The sequence below is a fragment of the Gopherus flavomarginatus genome, chromosome 7 (assembly GCF_025201925.1).
Source record: "Gopherus flavomarginatus isolate rGopFla2 chromosome 7, rGopFla2.mat.asm, whole genome shotgun sequence".
Lineage (NCBI taxonomy): Eukaryota > Metazoa > Chordata > Testudines > Testudinidae > Gopherus > Gopherus flavomarginatus.
In genome coordinates, this window is record NC_066623.1 from 86169316 (window position 1) to 86184058 (window position 14743).

Below are 14743 nucleotides of genomic sequence, written 5' to 3' on the forward strand. Positions count from 1 at the left end.
GAAATTTTACTATAAAGAAGAAAAAGCTGCTCTCCCCCCCTTTAAAATGTTTTTTTAACAGTACTGTACTTTATTTGTGCTTTTTTTTTTTTTTGTCTCTGCTGCTGCCTGTTTGAATACTTCTCGTTCCAAATGAGGTGTGTGGTTGACTGGTCAGTTCATAAGTCTGTTGTTCATAACTCTGAGGTTCCTCTGTAGTTTGTGTATATATTTTTGCTTGTTAGGCCTTCAACTAAGTGTTTTACTTATAAATTCCTGTTAAATATCCAATTTGAAAGATAACACTTGAATTTGAATTTTATATCAATCAAGAGTACTGATTTCTTCTCCCAAAACACATTTTATTTTTCCATAGAGAACACAAGCCAACATGGTTCATTTTGTTTATTCATAATACCTAGGAATGATGTCATCTAAGCTCTGGAAACAGAATCCGTTATTGTTACCTTGCACTTTCTCGTCTAACTTTGCATTAGCACCAATTGGTCAAACAGTAGGTATTTTGTGTCATTTAGGTAACTTTTCAGCAAGTATAGGTTTAAAAAATAAACAAAACCACAGATATCTAGAACCCCAAAGTCGGGTAAAATTTAGGGACCAAATTACTTCATTGTGTTCCTTTAAATAAACAAACAGTTAGACATCAGGAAAGGTTACAAACAATCTTGACTATGGAATTACATTTATTTGTAAGAAACTTGTTGGTATGGGTGACCATACAAAGTAAACTGGGGGAGGGAGGAAGACAGACAGACAAACAGTGAACTGAAGCTCCTAAAGCAGGGGTTGGCAATCTTTCAGAAGTGGTGTGCCGAGTCTTCATTTATTCTCCGATTTAAGGTTTTGCGTGCCAGTAATACATTTAACATTTTTAGAAGGTCTCTTTCTATAAGTCTATAATAACTAAACTATTGCTGTATGTAAAGTAAACAAGGTTCTTAAAATGTTTAAGAAACTTAATTTAAAACTAAAATAAAATGCAGAGCCCCCCGGACCAGTGGCCAGGACCCAGGAAGTGTGAGTGCCACTGAAAATCAGCTCGTGTGCCGCCTTCGGCACCCATGCTTTAGGTGGCCTACCGCTGCCCTAAAGTATTGCTTTTTGAAAAAAAATTGTAAGTACTTGAAAATAAAGGCTTATACTAAAAGTGCCTCTTCAACCAGAACTACAGTATCCTGTGATGCTATAATGATGTAGTTAACATTCATTACAAATTTACATAATGAAATTGTTACAGAAACGTTTCATGCACCATAATGTAGAGTGGCAAGATTTACTACTTTTGCATAAACCAGATGCCAAATGGCTCTGCAAACTCTCCTACTTTAAACTGACCTTACTCACAGCATCACCACATATGGTATACATGAAATACATGATAAGGAAGGAATGCTGAAGCAGACAGATAGCCACCATTCAGCTCCTTTTTTCATCTGTGTAATTTCAGCCTTTTTTAAAAATTATTATTATTAAGAAAACTAACCTTGTGAGATATTTAGTCAGAAACAGAAATAACTGATCATGGAGAGAGGCAGCTTGAGGCTTCTGGGATTTGCCAAATGCTTTTCATGGCGAATTGTTACGAAGTACTGTAACTACAAGAGCTACAGTGAAAAATTCTGACAAGTCGGGATAGGATTTGTTCTGTATATACAAAACTGTAGTTTATTATTTAACAATGGAGCTTGTTCTTTCTTATTACTCTCTCTTCACCTTGCAATGCAGTTTTTAGCTGTTAACAGGAAAAGTTAATGGAACTGTTTTATATACGGATAAAATTGTCACAAGTGTTCCAGTATACAAATGTGCTTGTCCTTCCCTGAAGCAAAATCCAATTTCAAAGAATGAAAAAAAGCAAGATCAATATAGATTGCCTGACTCCATTTAGTACGAAAGGCTGGAGACAGATTTTATACAAGCTTTCACCAGACATGCAGTCATTTACTTCTTCCACTAGGGTACCCAGCTAGCATGGAAGGGAAAGGGATTATTAAAAATTATTTTTTTTAAATCACTTAAATATCACTTTAAGGAAAAATATATAGACAATATTATGCTAGGATAAATCACCAATTGTATCCCATGAAGCTATGATTGCAAAGACACACAGCCACTCCAATATGTTACACTTGCATTCTTGAAAGTCTTCCCTTCTTGGCTAAATTAAATTTAATTTAGGGAAAAAATACAGCCAGTTTGTCCCCACATGAGCATCAGCCAATACTGGAAACTGCATCTCCTGCTGATTTAGCACAGCAATTGACATACTGTGACAAAAGATCGGAAGACTTTAGAGATTTTAAGAATTTGTGCTTACCAATGATAATTTTACCACAACTATATCTCTGGTGTCTGTAGATGGATATGCTACCAGCATAACTAATACTATTGACTATGTAAGGGCTAAGTATTTTTTATGATAAACACTCTAGTTCTGGTTACAACAACATTATAAATCACATATATAACAGCCCTTTGCAAAAACATGAAGAAGTCTATAGGGTGAAACAGCATCAGCTATTGGAAATCATAATAGAATTAAAAATAATTTCAGCTCCCAAATGGATGCTCTATTGATCAGGCCTGCACAACATGTGGCCTGTCTGGGCTCACTGTGCGGCCTGCGGGCAAGCGGCAGGGTGGGGCTGCTGGGTTCGCCCCCTGCTCTGGGGAGGGGTGGGGGAGGAACCTCACAGACCACGCTCCAACTGCCCTAACGGCCAGAAGCGCACGTGTCTCCGTCTCCCGAGTCCCCCGCCTGGTGTACAGTGTGTGCGTCACTTCTGGGGACTTCCGCCAAGTGAGGGGAGGGGCGTTTGGCCTGGGCTCAAGCTGCAGCTCGGGGGGCAGGACTGGGCCGAGACCCCCCGCCAATCCTCCCTTTGGTTGGGGGCGGGGTGGCTACTGCGCTGGTTGCTCCCAGGGCAGCCTCCGTAGTGATGGGGGGCAATGCTGTAACAAGGGCGAAGGGCGCAGAAAGCGATGGAGAAAGAAAAAAAAAAAAGCCGCTGGCATTGAGTTATTTATAACCCGGGTGATCTCCCTGCGCCTCCCTCGAGTGTCCCCCAGCCTCGACTTGCTCCCCCCGTGCTACCTTCTGGCCCTGGAGCAGAGAGTCCCTATCTCTCCTCTGCAGCTCCACACTGTCTCCCTGCAGCAACTGCTGCCACAGGGTCCTAGTGCCCCCCATCTTCACTGCCAGGGCAGACTGACTCTGAGCCTGCCCTTCCCCCTCAGACTCTTTCATTTTCCAATGAGACCCTCCACCAGCACACAGCCCCCCGCCCGCAGTCACCGCTCCTGCCCCATGCTGGACAAGGAGGCAGCCCCATCCCTCACCCCCAGTGAGGCTACAGTCAGCGGCAACATCATGGAAGGAGTCGCACGCAGCACCCCCCCGCAGCCACCACAGATGAGGAGAGGGAGATTCCTGGACCTGAGAGGGGCACTAGGAAAACATGTAGTGACAGTGGTGGGGGTGAGTGTGCTGCTGAGAGGGCAGGAAAAGGGGTCTCCTCCCACAGAGCTTGCTGCTGCCAGCAGGGAAAGGGCTGGGGAGAGTCCTCTCTGGCCCCTGTCCCAGAGCAGCCTGCCTGCACTCCAAACTCACCCCCACCCCTGCCCCACCCCCAGCCAGAGCTTTCACCCCACCACACCCTTAACCCTAGCCCTGAGCCTCTCCAACAGCCCAAACACCTTATCCACAGTCCCAGCCAGAGCCCTCACCCCAACCCTCTGCCCCAGACCTGAGCCCCTCCCACACCCCAAACCTCCCATTCCCAGCCCAGCCAGAGCTCTCACCCCCCACACTCCTACTCTCGCCCTGAGCCCCTCCCACATGCCAATCCTTCCTTTTTGCCCACAGCTGTTTTGGCGTGGTGGCGCCAGGGAAGGAGGGTTTGTTTACGTGGGGTGGGCGGCGCTGGGGGTATGTGTTGTGTTTCGGGGGTGGGCTGGGGGCGTGTTTTGGTAGCACTGGGGAGCAGGGTTCAGCCCTCAGCTGTTTTCTATGGAGTAATATGGCCCTGGCCGCCTTACGAGTTGTGCAGGCCTGCCCTTGATCATACAGCTCTAGTTTCATTTTCTTTGTTGAAATCTATTAGATCTTCATGGGGCTCTTCGTAGTTTAGGTCTGAGGATTTCATATTATAGTATTCCCTGGTTCCTTTATATTCAAATCATCAGTAATCAAGTATTTATTTTCATATAATATCTGTTAAAACTGATTCGTAAGCAAAAAATTCACTGACTTCAGTAACTTAAATAGCAATAGATATAAAATTTTCTCATTTTCGTCTTGGAGATCTGTACATTGAAAACCTATCTATTTAAACTGAAATGGAGCAGAAAAAGGTAGCAAGGACTGCAAAAAACAGAATGATTGTTAAGTTGTGCAGCAAGCTTGTTTTGTGGAATTTTACATTTGTCCATATTAACCTCTCCTGTGTTCAAAAATTATATTTTATAGCACTCAGTTAAAGCTACTGCATAGTAAATGAAAGAGTCGGAAACTTGAATGTGTTTTTTATCCAGTAAATACACTGAATATTAAGAAATAAATTGGTTCTTTAAACCTGCTTTGTAAGTCTCTGCTTGTTTTATCACAGCATGACACTGTGCACCTTTGGATCATAACTCAACTAATTGGAATGGGACTAAGGTAAATAGGCTGCAAACGACCTGTTTCCTCTCTGAAAAACAAGATTTCTTCACAAGCAAGCCAAATGGATACCTCCTCACTGGTTTGCAAATGAAGACAAAGCTATTGTTCTACTGCTCAGCTGAGGCAATAAGAGGAAAGATAAAAACAAAGGTTTGCAAGTTTTTAGAATATTCTAAGACTATGCTCACAGTTTCCTCACACTGCATAATTTTCCATAGATTTGAAATAACCATCCATTCTTCCACATTTGCCATGACAACGAACGGGAGCTAAGCCTAACTCATAGGGTCGGTCACGTGCCCGGGTTTCAACCGGAAAGCCCAATTGAAAAGGGGACCTGACCATGTCCAGTGAGATCTACCAAAGGCTGGTTAGGGGAGGCGCCAGGTCATCATCTACTCCAGCCCCATCTTAGCTGGGGCTGCCTCCTACCTTCGTAGGGCGGCTGCAGCTCCAGCTCCTGCTCCCCAGGCTAGTCCCTCCTGACCCGGGGTGGAGTGGGAGGGAAGATGAGTGGATGTGGTGGGGAAGAAAGTGGAGCAGCAGCAGGGCTCTGCAGGGAAGAGGGAGGGCAGGGGAGGCTCCTGCACTCCTTCTGGAGTGCCTGGTTTTTAAGTATGACCAAGTTGGCAACCTTACTAACTCAGTTATGTTTTTTGGTAGAAAATATTTTCCCATGGTCTTAATCATAAAGTTCCTATTGGGCTTTCATGACTCAGACCAGGTTGAACCACCAATAATGAATCTTCTTCTAAAAAGTTGTGTTTTGAACAGCACAGAGGCATATGCTGCGTGTACTAGTGCAAGACCTCAATGCTCATCTTCTCTGTGCTGATAAATAGTAGCAGTCACAAAAGACAAAAATATAATCAGCTAAACATGCTCAAACACACCAACTCAATGAAGAAAGCACTCAGACACTAAGCACTAACAAATCTTAAAACCATATAAAGACAGTATATATCAAGAGTTGTAGCTATTTGATAAAGGCACAGAACCAGGCGAGCAACAGGTTAGGTATGCAGATAAAAAGTATTTGTACAAAGAAGTATTCCAGCTGGTAGCAGTGAACTGCCTGCCCTTCCAGAAATTCTGGGAGCTAATCCAGCTTTGGGTTGGATTAAGCTTTTAATTAAAATAGTCTTCCCTGTCTGCATAAAATTCTTTTGATCTAAAAATAAGTCTTTTCTAACAGCAAGAAATATCATTTGAAAAGTACCATTTGCTCATAATTTTTATACATATAAAAATGAGTACACAGGGCATGTTGGACTGATGCTGCATGAGGGAAGAAACCTTAGGTGTCAGGCTTAGATACTTTACTCTCTGAGCCAACAGGAGCTAAGAGTAGGGTAGTTTCCACCAGTCTCCAACAATTCATTCTGACTGTGACATGCAGAACTGTTGACTGTCTAAGGAAGGGGTTAAGGTTGCAATGAAACTCAATGCAGCTGAAATGAAGATAAAAAGGAGGATAAGAGGAATCTTTGAAAAAACCCTTGAAAATATTAGAACAAAAATAAGAGCTAAAAATATAAAAAATGTAAACTAACAAATTAATACACAAATATCAATTTTACTAAACCCTCTAGAACAGCCAAAAAAGCTCATCTAGTTTTAAAAATCACCTTTTTGGCCCTTACTATGGAGTTAACAGAGCAAACTGTACTGAGGGTACAAATACAGTTAAGTGATCTTTTAGGGGGGAGGAGGGGAAGGAACTTATTTGCTCATATTATCTTATTCAATGATTTACATGTTTAAATTAAATTGTTAATTTTACTTTAATACAAGTAATTTAATCTGCTTCCCACAACAGTTAATAGCATGAAATCCAGCATTAGCACTTATCTAATACAGCTGGGATCCTCAACCTCCTTTTTGCTGCCATTTATAAAGACAATGATTGTATTGATAACACTACGTCATTTAGGAACATATTTTCTTAATTTGATGTCAATTAACATACAGCATCTTAGATAAAGATGTAGGTAATATATTGCCAAACCTTTTTGTCATCATGTGCAGGGGTATAGGGAAGGTGAGTAATTACAATGTTTATTAAAGTAATACCTAATGACACACAGGTTCCAAAGCAGCACAAAACCTGTGGCCTTCTGGACATGCAAGTCCTAGAGGGCTGTAGATGCTGGTTTCACAGTAAGACCCAAAAGTCAGCCTTTCCTCTGAAAGGACACATGTCCCCTGAACCCTTCCGTCTCTGTGCCAGTGTATATGAGCTGCTCAGGAGTTGCAGCACTCCTTGCCTCCTGATCTTCACAGCTCCTTACGCTAAATCAACAATTCACAATTTTCTTTTGGAGTTAGAAGTAGTTAATAAGTGTTGCCATCAAATTGTCCTTAAAATTAGAAATCAAATATTCTTTTCCCTTTATCATTTAATTCACTACTCTTTCCTTTGCTTTGATTCAGCTGATTTAGTCCTGTAGTCTGTTTTCTCTAGGTCCATTTATCTAATAATGCTGTTAATTATTTTTGGCTAACGCTATTCATATGTCCTTTCTTCACTTTTTATGCTTTTCTCATCTTTTCCTACTCCACTTTAGGACACAATGTATCAGTTACAGCAGTGGTTCTCACTTAGGGGTCCGTGGCAGGGGGTCCGCCAAGCAGTGCCAGTATTAGACTCGCTAGGGCCCAGAGCAGAAAGCCAAAGCTAGAGCCCCGCTGCAGCAGGGCTGAAGCCCAAGCCTCACTGCTGAAGCTTGAACAATTTAGCTTTGCAGGACCCCCGTGGTGTGAGGCCCGGGGCAACTACTCTGCTTGCTAACCCCTAATGCCACCCCTGGCTTTTATATGCAGAAAAACAGTTGTTGTGGCAAAGGTGGGCCTGGAGTTTTTATAGAATGCTGTGGGGAGGGAGAGGAGCTCCAAAGGAAAAAGGTTGAGAACTTCTGAGTAACAAGAGAGTGGAATACTAGATTTACTATTGTGCAGCATTAGGGTGGTTTTTCCAACTTCACTCCAAATTTACTCCTATAAATTACAAAGTTATAAATCTTGGGTGAAGCTTAGCAAAGCATTCATTTTCTACTGTGATGTTTACATATCACACAGTGATAGGCACCTTCAAATACCAAAAGCTCTTTAGGAGGGGGAAAAAAAAATCTTGCAGCTACCATAAAAAAAAAAAAAATCTGTTTGGATATAATTCACTAACGTTGACTATTAAAAGCAAACCTGACCAAATAAAAATTTATGAGAACATGTTCATGATAAATAAAACAGCTGAGCTGTGAAAGACCACTTCAGGTTAACAGAATAACTTTGACAGTTATTTAAAAAATAAATTTAAAAATAATCAGGAAATGCTACCAAAAAGTTGATCTCTCAGAACACTGAAATTTAATTGATTTAAAAACATGAGTTGGCAGTGCCGCTTTAAACTTAAGCAGGTCAATTATGGAACAAGGGGCCACCAAATGAAATTAATAGGTAGCTAGTTTAAAACAAACACAAGAAAGTATTTTTTCACGCAAAGCACTGTCAACCTCTGGAACTCCTTGCCAGAGGGTGTTGTGAAGGTCAATACAATAATGGGGTTCAAAAGGGAGCTAGATAGATTCATGGAAGATAGGTCCATCAATGACTATTAGCCAGGATGGGTAGGAATGGTATCCCTAGCCTCTGCTTGCCAGAAACTGGGATTGGATACCAGGGCATGGATCACTTGATGATAACCTGTCTGTTCATTCCCTACCTGACATTGGCCACTGTCAGAGGACAGGATACTGGGCTTGATGGACCTTTGGTCTGACCAAGTATGGGCATTCTTATGTTCTTAAGTGATCCAGTGTATGTTACTATTAGTAGCAGAAGTACCGCAGTAACGTCCAAAGAATGCAATCAGGATCATACGTCAATTGTACCAACTATTGTGCAAACACATGGGAAGACATTATCCCTACCCCAAACACCTTAAAATCTAACTTAAGAGGTAACAATGGCATGAAACAAACAGATGGGAAGGAGAGGGGTGGGCAAGATTAATGGTAGTAAGATCACATGGTTACGTAAGTTATTCTACAGCTTGAGGGTTCTAAAACAGAACAATGGAAAGTTGCCTTCTCCTCTATTTTCATAAACAAAAAAACCAGAACATTGCCAAACTCAAACATTCAAAAATCCAGTGTCAGACCCTCCCCTCCTCCCCATTCAAAAAAAAAAATCACTGGTTTAAAATCTTGAGACTAAAAGAATAATAATACATCTGGGTTCTTTTGATTTACTTTTCGGGTTTTCATCCTTTAAGGTATACTTTTTTCAAAACATTTTCAAGATTTTCTCTACAACTACGAGGAGCAGAAACTTACTTTTGTTTTTTTCCTCTCTCAATCTCTCAAATGAAAACTGGGATTTTCAAGTAATCACTTGGATCCAGGATTTAGGGCTTAAAGAATACCACCACCATTTGCAAGATTCCTGATAAAATCATGAGTTGGCAACACTGTCACTGTAACCAAGAGGGCTTTAAAAAGCATAAATAAAATCAACAGAAGTAAACTTACTACATTCAGTAAGATGGGAAAATATTAACAGATCAATACATTTACAGATCATGATCTTATAACTGGATGCATGCAGGCAGATCTCTGAACATTAATGAAGCCCAACTCCCAGTCTGCATGGATCTGATTGAAGGATCAGGACTTAAAAAGTGTCTAACTTTTAGCACAACTGAATTGCATTTTCATTTGAAACTTTGCCCCTTTAGGTAGTTACTTGTTTTTAATACAATAATCAATTCTCAGAAGTGAATATGTAGTCTCCGTTTTATGCGTGTCATCCTTTCAAATCATGCCTATAGAATGCCTTGCTGTCATATTTCTGTGTATGACATTTACATGCCTGCATTGCACTAGCATTATTTGTTTTGATTTTGGTTAGTTGCGAATGGCCCTCTCACTTTGTTTGCAAAAATGTGCGACAGTGAATCTGTAACTAAATATTATTTTATAATTTCCATCTGCTCATGTATAATAGTGTTTTATACTGAAGTCCAGATTGCAGTCTGTTAGAAATGCCCTATTACAGGAGAGAGAATTTTAAGCGGTCATTGTATATACTAATTATTTTTTTTTAATTAATGCTATATTTAATTTCTAAGCAGAGTGAGAAAGTTGTCCATAAAATGGATTAACTCATTAACTGCAAAAAATGCATCTTCTACTAATTAATTAAAATAGTGCTTCATTTCTCGTTTCAATCTTTTAAGAAGATTCCGAGTATCCTTATAGTTACAAAAACATTGCAGTAAAACTGTTCATGTTAGCTTCAGAAGTTAGGGGAAAGTATTATACATTCTTCCATATCTCTCTGCAAAGCTGACTTCTGCTGTGACGCCTACCAGCTATCAACCAATCAATAGTGGCTAGATTAAAAAGCAGTGAGGGGTGGTAGATTTTTCTTGTTCATGGGGCTGAATTCAATGGGAATTGAAGTCCCCTTATTTTGGGACAGACACTTTAAAAAACAAGTATTACAAGTTTATATGCTATGAATATTCAAACATGGTAAAAGGAATCAACTCAAGAAATCACTTTAAAGAGACTCAGGGTTCAAAAATGACTGGTGTTGTGCATTGGGGTTGTCACTCGTTCGGGTTTTACCCAGACAGTCCAGTATTCAGCTTCTGTGTCCGGGTGCCAGTCCGGGTGTAAAGGGGACCTAGCAGTGTCCAGTCATAGGTACTAATCAGACACTAAAAGTCTGGTTACCACTGGGCAAAGGGAAACATCAGGTCATTAACCTGCACCAGCCTCTGCTCAGCCAGGGCTACCTCATACCTGCAGGCAGACTCCTTGTCAGGCTGCAGCAGTACAGCCCCGGAGAAGGAAGAGAGAGCCTGACTCCGGGAGGAGGATGAGGAAGATGGAGATGATCCAACATGCAATGGGGGCAGGTCCGGGGTGGCAGGAATGAACGATGGAGGCAAAAGCAGAGTAGGGGGCAAAGTCTTGGAAAGACAGACATTAGAAGGTGGTAACCCTATAGTGCATGCTTTAAGGGGGAAAAAAACATACCTCAAATTGCTCATCATACAATATTCAATGAATTGTGTCCAAGTTAAATTATAACTTGTTGTGTAAATCACTCAACTCTCTGGATGAATGACTGTTATAAGCTTAAATAATAAATAATAAAGCTGCCCAAGTGCAAACATTTCTCCAAGATTATAAAATATTTGTATTTGCAAATAAATTAAAATCCAAATTAAATATTCATAAGTATTAAGTGTTATGCTTGCAGGGCTATGCAGTCCTCTTAAATCATAAGAAGAATAATTTTAGTCTAAAATTATCTTACTTTTACTGCTTTTCTCTGAAGTTTGGAAGGAATTTTGTGTGGTGGCTAATGTCACTTCTTCCCACTCTCTACCCTGATCCACTCCATGACTTGGTGTCTGCTGCATGATAACCAGCACAAGGAGCAGCATATAAACCATTTTTCATTTTGATCGGCTTATATTAAAAACTTTCACTCAAGATGAAAAAGTCTTTTTATGTCCTGCCAGTGACCTGCACTGGGTTTTAAATAATATAGTATATTTGAATATAATAATAGGCTTTAAGATAATGATTATTCTAAATTAAATTAATAACAACACTTCCCACTTAGAGCACAAGACCTTTATAATCATGAACTGCTGAAGCTTAACATTCCTGTGAATTTAATAGGTCAATATATGTTAAACATCTTCTAAATTTTTCTTCCCAAGACTTTTTGAAGGTATGTCATTTCAAACTTGTCACCAGCAATGAACACACTGCAATGTTGCGCATCACACGCATTGGAGAATGGAGCCAGTGTAGAGTTACCAATCCTCCCAAATTGGCCAGGAGTCTACCAGAATTTGCCTCAATCTCCCAGTGACTACTAAAAGCAATCCATGAGATTTTAATAGGCCAAAAGTCTGGTTGGCAGTGCAGCAGGGCTAAGGCAGGCTCCCTGCCTGCCTTGGCTCCGCGTGGCTTCCGGAAGCGGACGATATGTCTGTCTCCTAGGTGCAGGAGAGGCCAGAGGAAGGGAGGTGTGCGCGCTGCCTCCACATCCTGCCCCAAGCGCTAACTCTGCAGCTCCCACTGGCTGGGAACTGCGGCCAATGGGAGCTGCGGGGGCAGTGCCTGCAGTCAGGGGCTGCATGCAGAGCCACCTGGCTGTCCCTAAGTCTAGGAACAGGACTTACAGGTCACTTTCAGGAGCCGCCAGAGGCAAGCGCCGCCCAGACCCTGCACCCTTCCTCCCCTTCTGCTCAAATCCCTACCTCAGCAGTCTTGGATGACGACCCAACACATATTGTTCTAAGAACACTTTCACTGCAGATTTGACAAAATGCAAAGAAGTTACCAATGTGAAATTTCTGAAGATATAGCATTCAACCCAAGATTTAAGACTCTGAAGTGTATTCCAAATCTGAGAGTGGAAAGGTGTGGAGAATGCTTTCAGGTATCTTAAAAGAGCAACACTACAGAAACTACAGAACCTGAATCACCAAAAAAGAAAATTAATCATCTGCTGGTGGCATCTGAATCACATGATGAAAATGAACATACTTTGGTATGTACTGCTTTGGATCATTATCGAGCAGAACCCATCATCAGCATAGACATGTCCTCTGGAATGGTGGTTGAAGCATGGATGGACATATGAATTTTTAGCACATCTGGCACCTTGTGATGCTGGCTACAACAGTGCCATGCGAATGCGTGTTCTGACTTTCAGCTGACATTGTAAACAAGAAGTGGGCAGCATTATCTCCCACAAATGTGAACACACGCGTTTGTCTGAGCGACTGGCTGAACAAGTAGCAGGACTCAGTGATAGACTCTACAGTAGTACATTGTTTTGTTGTTGAATGCAGTTATTTTTGTACATATTTCTACATTTGTAAGTTCAACTTTCATAATAAAAAGATTGCACTACAGTACTTGTAATGAGGGAATTGAAAAATACTTTTTTACAGTGCAAATATTTACCAAAAATAAATATAAAGTGAGCACTGTACACTTTGTATTCTATGTTGTAATTGAAATCAATATATCTGAAAATATCTAAAATATTTAAATAAATGGTATTCTATTATTAACAGCATAATTATTTGAGCAATTAATTGCGATTAATTTTTTTTATCACGCTGACACAGCTTGCATACCTTCCCCCCGGTACGGGATGCCACCTGGACTGGGATTTCAGAGCCTCTCTTGCACTATCAGTCTGGGTTCCCACTCTGTTTTGCTGAATTAGGCTCTCCAGCCTCTTACAGCACACACAGCCGGCCGCAGTCAGAGGCTGAAGTCAGCTCTGTGAGAGAGGATTCCCCTAGCACCCACGTGTGTGCACCCCTTTTGGGAGACAAACCCAAAACACAGTCTTACACTGTACAGAAATAGCTGTACAGTGTAAGCTCATAAAATGTGCCCTCTTCCTCAATGTGAAGACAGAGATGCATGACTTCTTGCCCCCACTACCCCCGCCAGTTAGAAACTGCATAAACTGGGTAGAGTAATAAATTTTATTAACTATAAAAGGTGGATTTTAAGTGGTTCAAGGGATAGCAAACAGAACAAAGCAGATTACTAAGCAAATGAAACGAAATGCACAAACTGAGCTTGACACACTAGATCAGGGGTCGGCAACCTTTCAGAAGTGGTGTGCCGAGCCTTCATTTATTCACTCTAATTTAAGGTTTTGCGTGCTGGTAGTACATTTTAATGTTTTTAGAAGGTCTCTTTCTATAAACTATTGCTGTATGTAAAGTAAATAAGGTTTTTAAAATGTTCAAGCAGCTTCAATTAAAATTAAATTAAAATGCAGAGCCCCCCCGGACCAGTGGCCAGGACCCGGACAGTGCGAGTGCCACTGAAAATCAGCTCGCATGCCGCCTTCAGCATGCGTGCCATAGGTTGTGTACCTCTGCACTACATAGATAGGACACAGATCAGCAAATTCTCACCCTGACTGATAAACAGACTGGCATATTTTTAAGGAACAAGTTACCTTGACTTTCCCAGGTTTTCATCCACAGGCTAAAGATCTTAGCCTAGGACCACCACTTCTCACAGTTCAGTCTTTGTTCCTCAGGTGTTTTCAGGTGTGCTGTTGTAGGGAGGGTGAGGATACCTCATGTTGTCATTGTCCCTCTTTTATATCTTCCTCACACTTGTTGGAAATTTTTTTTGATGTGACCTGGCTCAAACAGTTCCCATTGTGTACAGCTATCTCTGAGAGGTTTGTATTGCACACAGTTTCTGGGTTAATTCTTATGCTTGTTTGCATTTCTTCAATAAGTCACTAACACTGTTTGGCCTCATCCAACATAGCACATTTGAAATACAGAGTCATGGTCTATATTCCCAGCTTCAGATACAAAAATGATATATGCGTACAAATTGGATAAACACATTCAGTAAATTATAACCTTTCCCATGATATCTTATAAGATCCATCTTGCATAAAGTATATCTTAGTTATACAATATTCATATCATAACCATATTTCTAAGAATAATATAGGGTGTAACATCACATGCGCTATTAATCACGATTAATTTTTTTAATTGCCTGACAGCCCTAATTATTTTCTATTTCAAAGAAAAGACAACGATGAATGAGAAAATCAAAGTGAGGAGCTATCCTAGAGGCCACTAAAATATTCCTTGATAACTTGGTGTATTACAAACAACAATGAAAGAAGAGGTGCAGTCCTTCAGTTCAGAATGTGTGCACTGGAGGTCTGCTAAATTCATCAAGCTGGAAGCTCTGAATAGATTTGAATGAGATCAGAGGCCTGAAAATCCAATCTCTCAACCATCAGCATTATGCCATCCCTTGTCTCAGCCTCTGTTTTCTTCTTTTTTGGTAGCTGTTTTGTCAGAGGACGGGCAAAAATGCTTTTGTTTGAAAAGCCTAAGGAATGTTGAGAGAATGGACACATTGCTATTTGGCTTCCTGTGTACAAAATTACAGATTATCTTTTCCAATTTGGGGTGCTAGGCCTTGTCTTAATGGATTTTATTTTAGCACTTTACAACTCATAGGTAACAGAAGATAGGCACACAAG

The 14743-nt window shown here is 40.9% G+C and overlaps 1 protein-coding gene and 1 long non-coding RNA gene across 2 annotated transcripts in view; both read right to left on the minus strand.

Annotated features, from left to right (window-relative positions):
• HS2ST1 (heparan sulfate 2-O-sulfotransferase 1) overlaps positions 1 to 14743 on the minus strand; it is a 150019-nt gene that overhangs the window by 46442 nt on the left and 88834 nt on the right. The gene's annotated exons all lie outside the window — the stretch shown is intronic.
• LOC127055347 (uncharacterized) lies at positions 50 to 2655 on the minus strand. Its single transcript, XR_007775464.1, has 2 exons — positions 2318 to 2655; positions 50 to 1966 (listed from the first exon to the last, which is right to left on the minus strand). It is a non-coding gene; the product is annotated as an uncharacterized LOC127055347 (long non-coding RNA).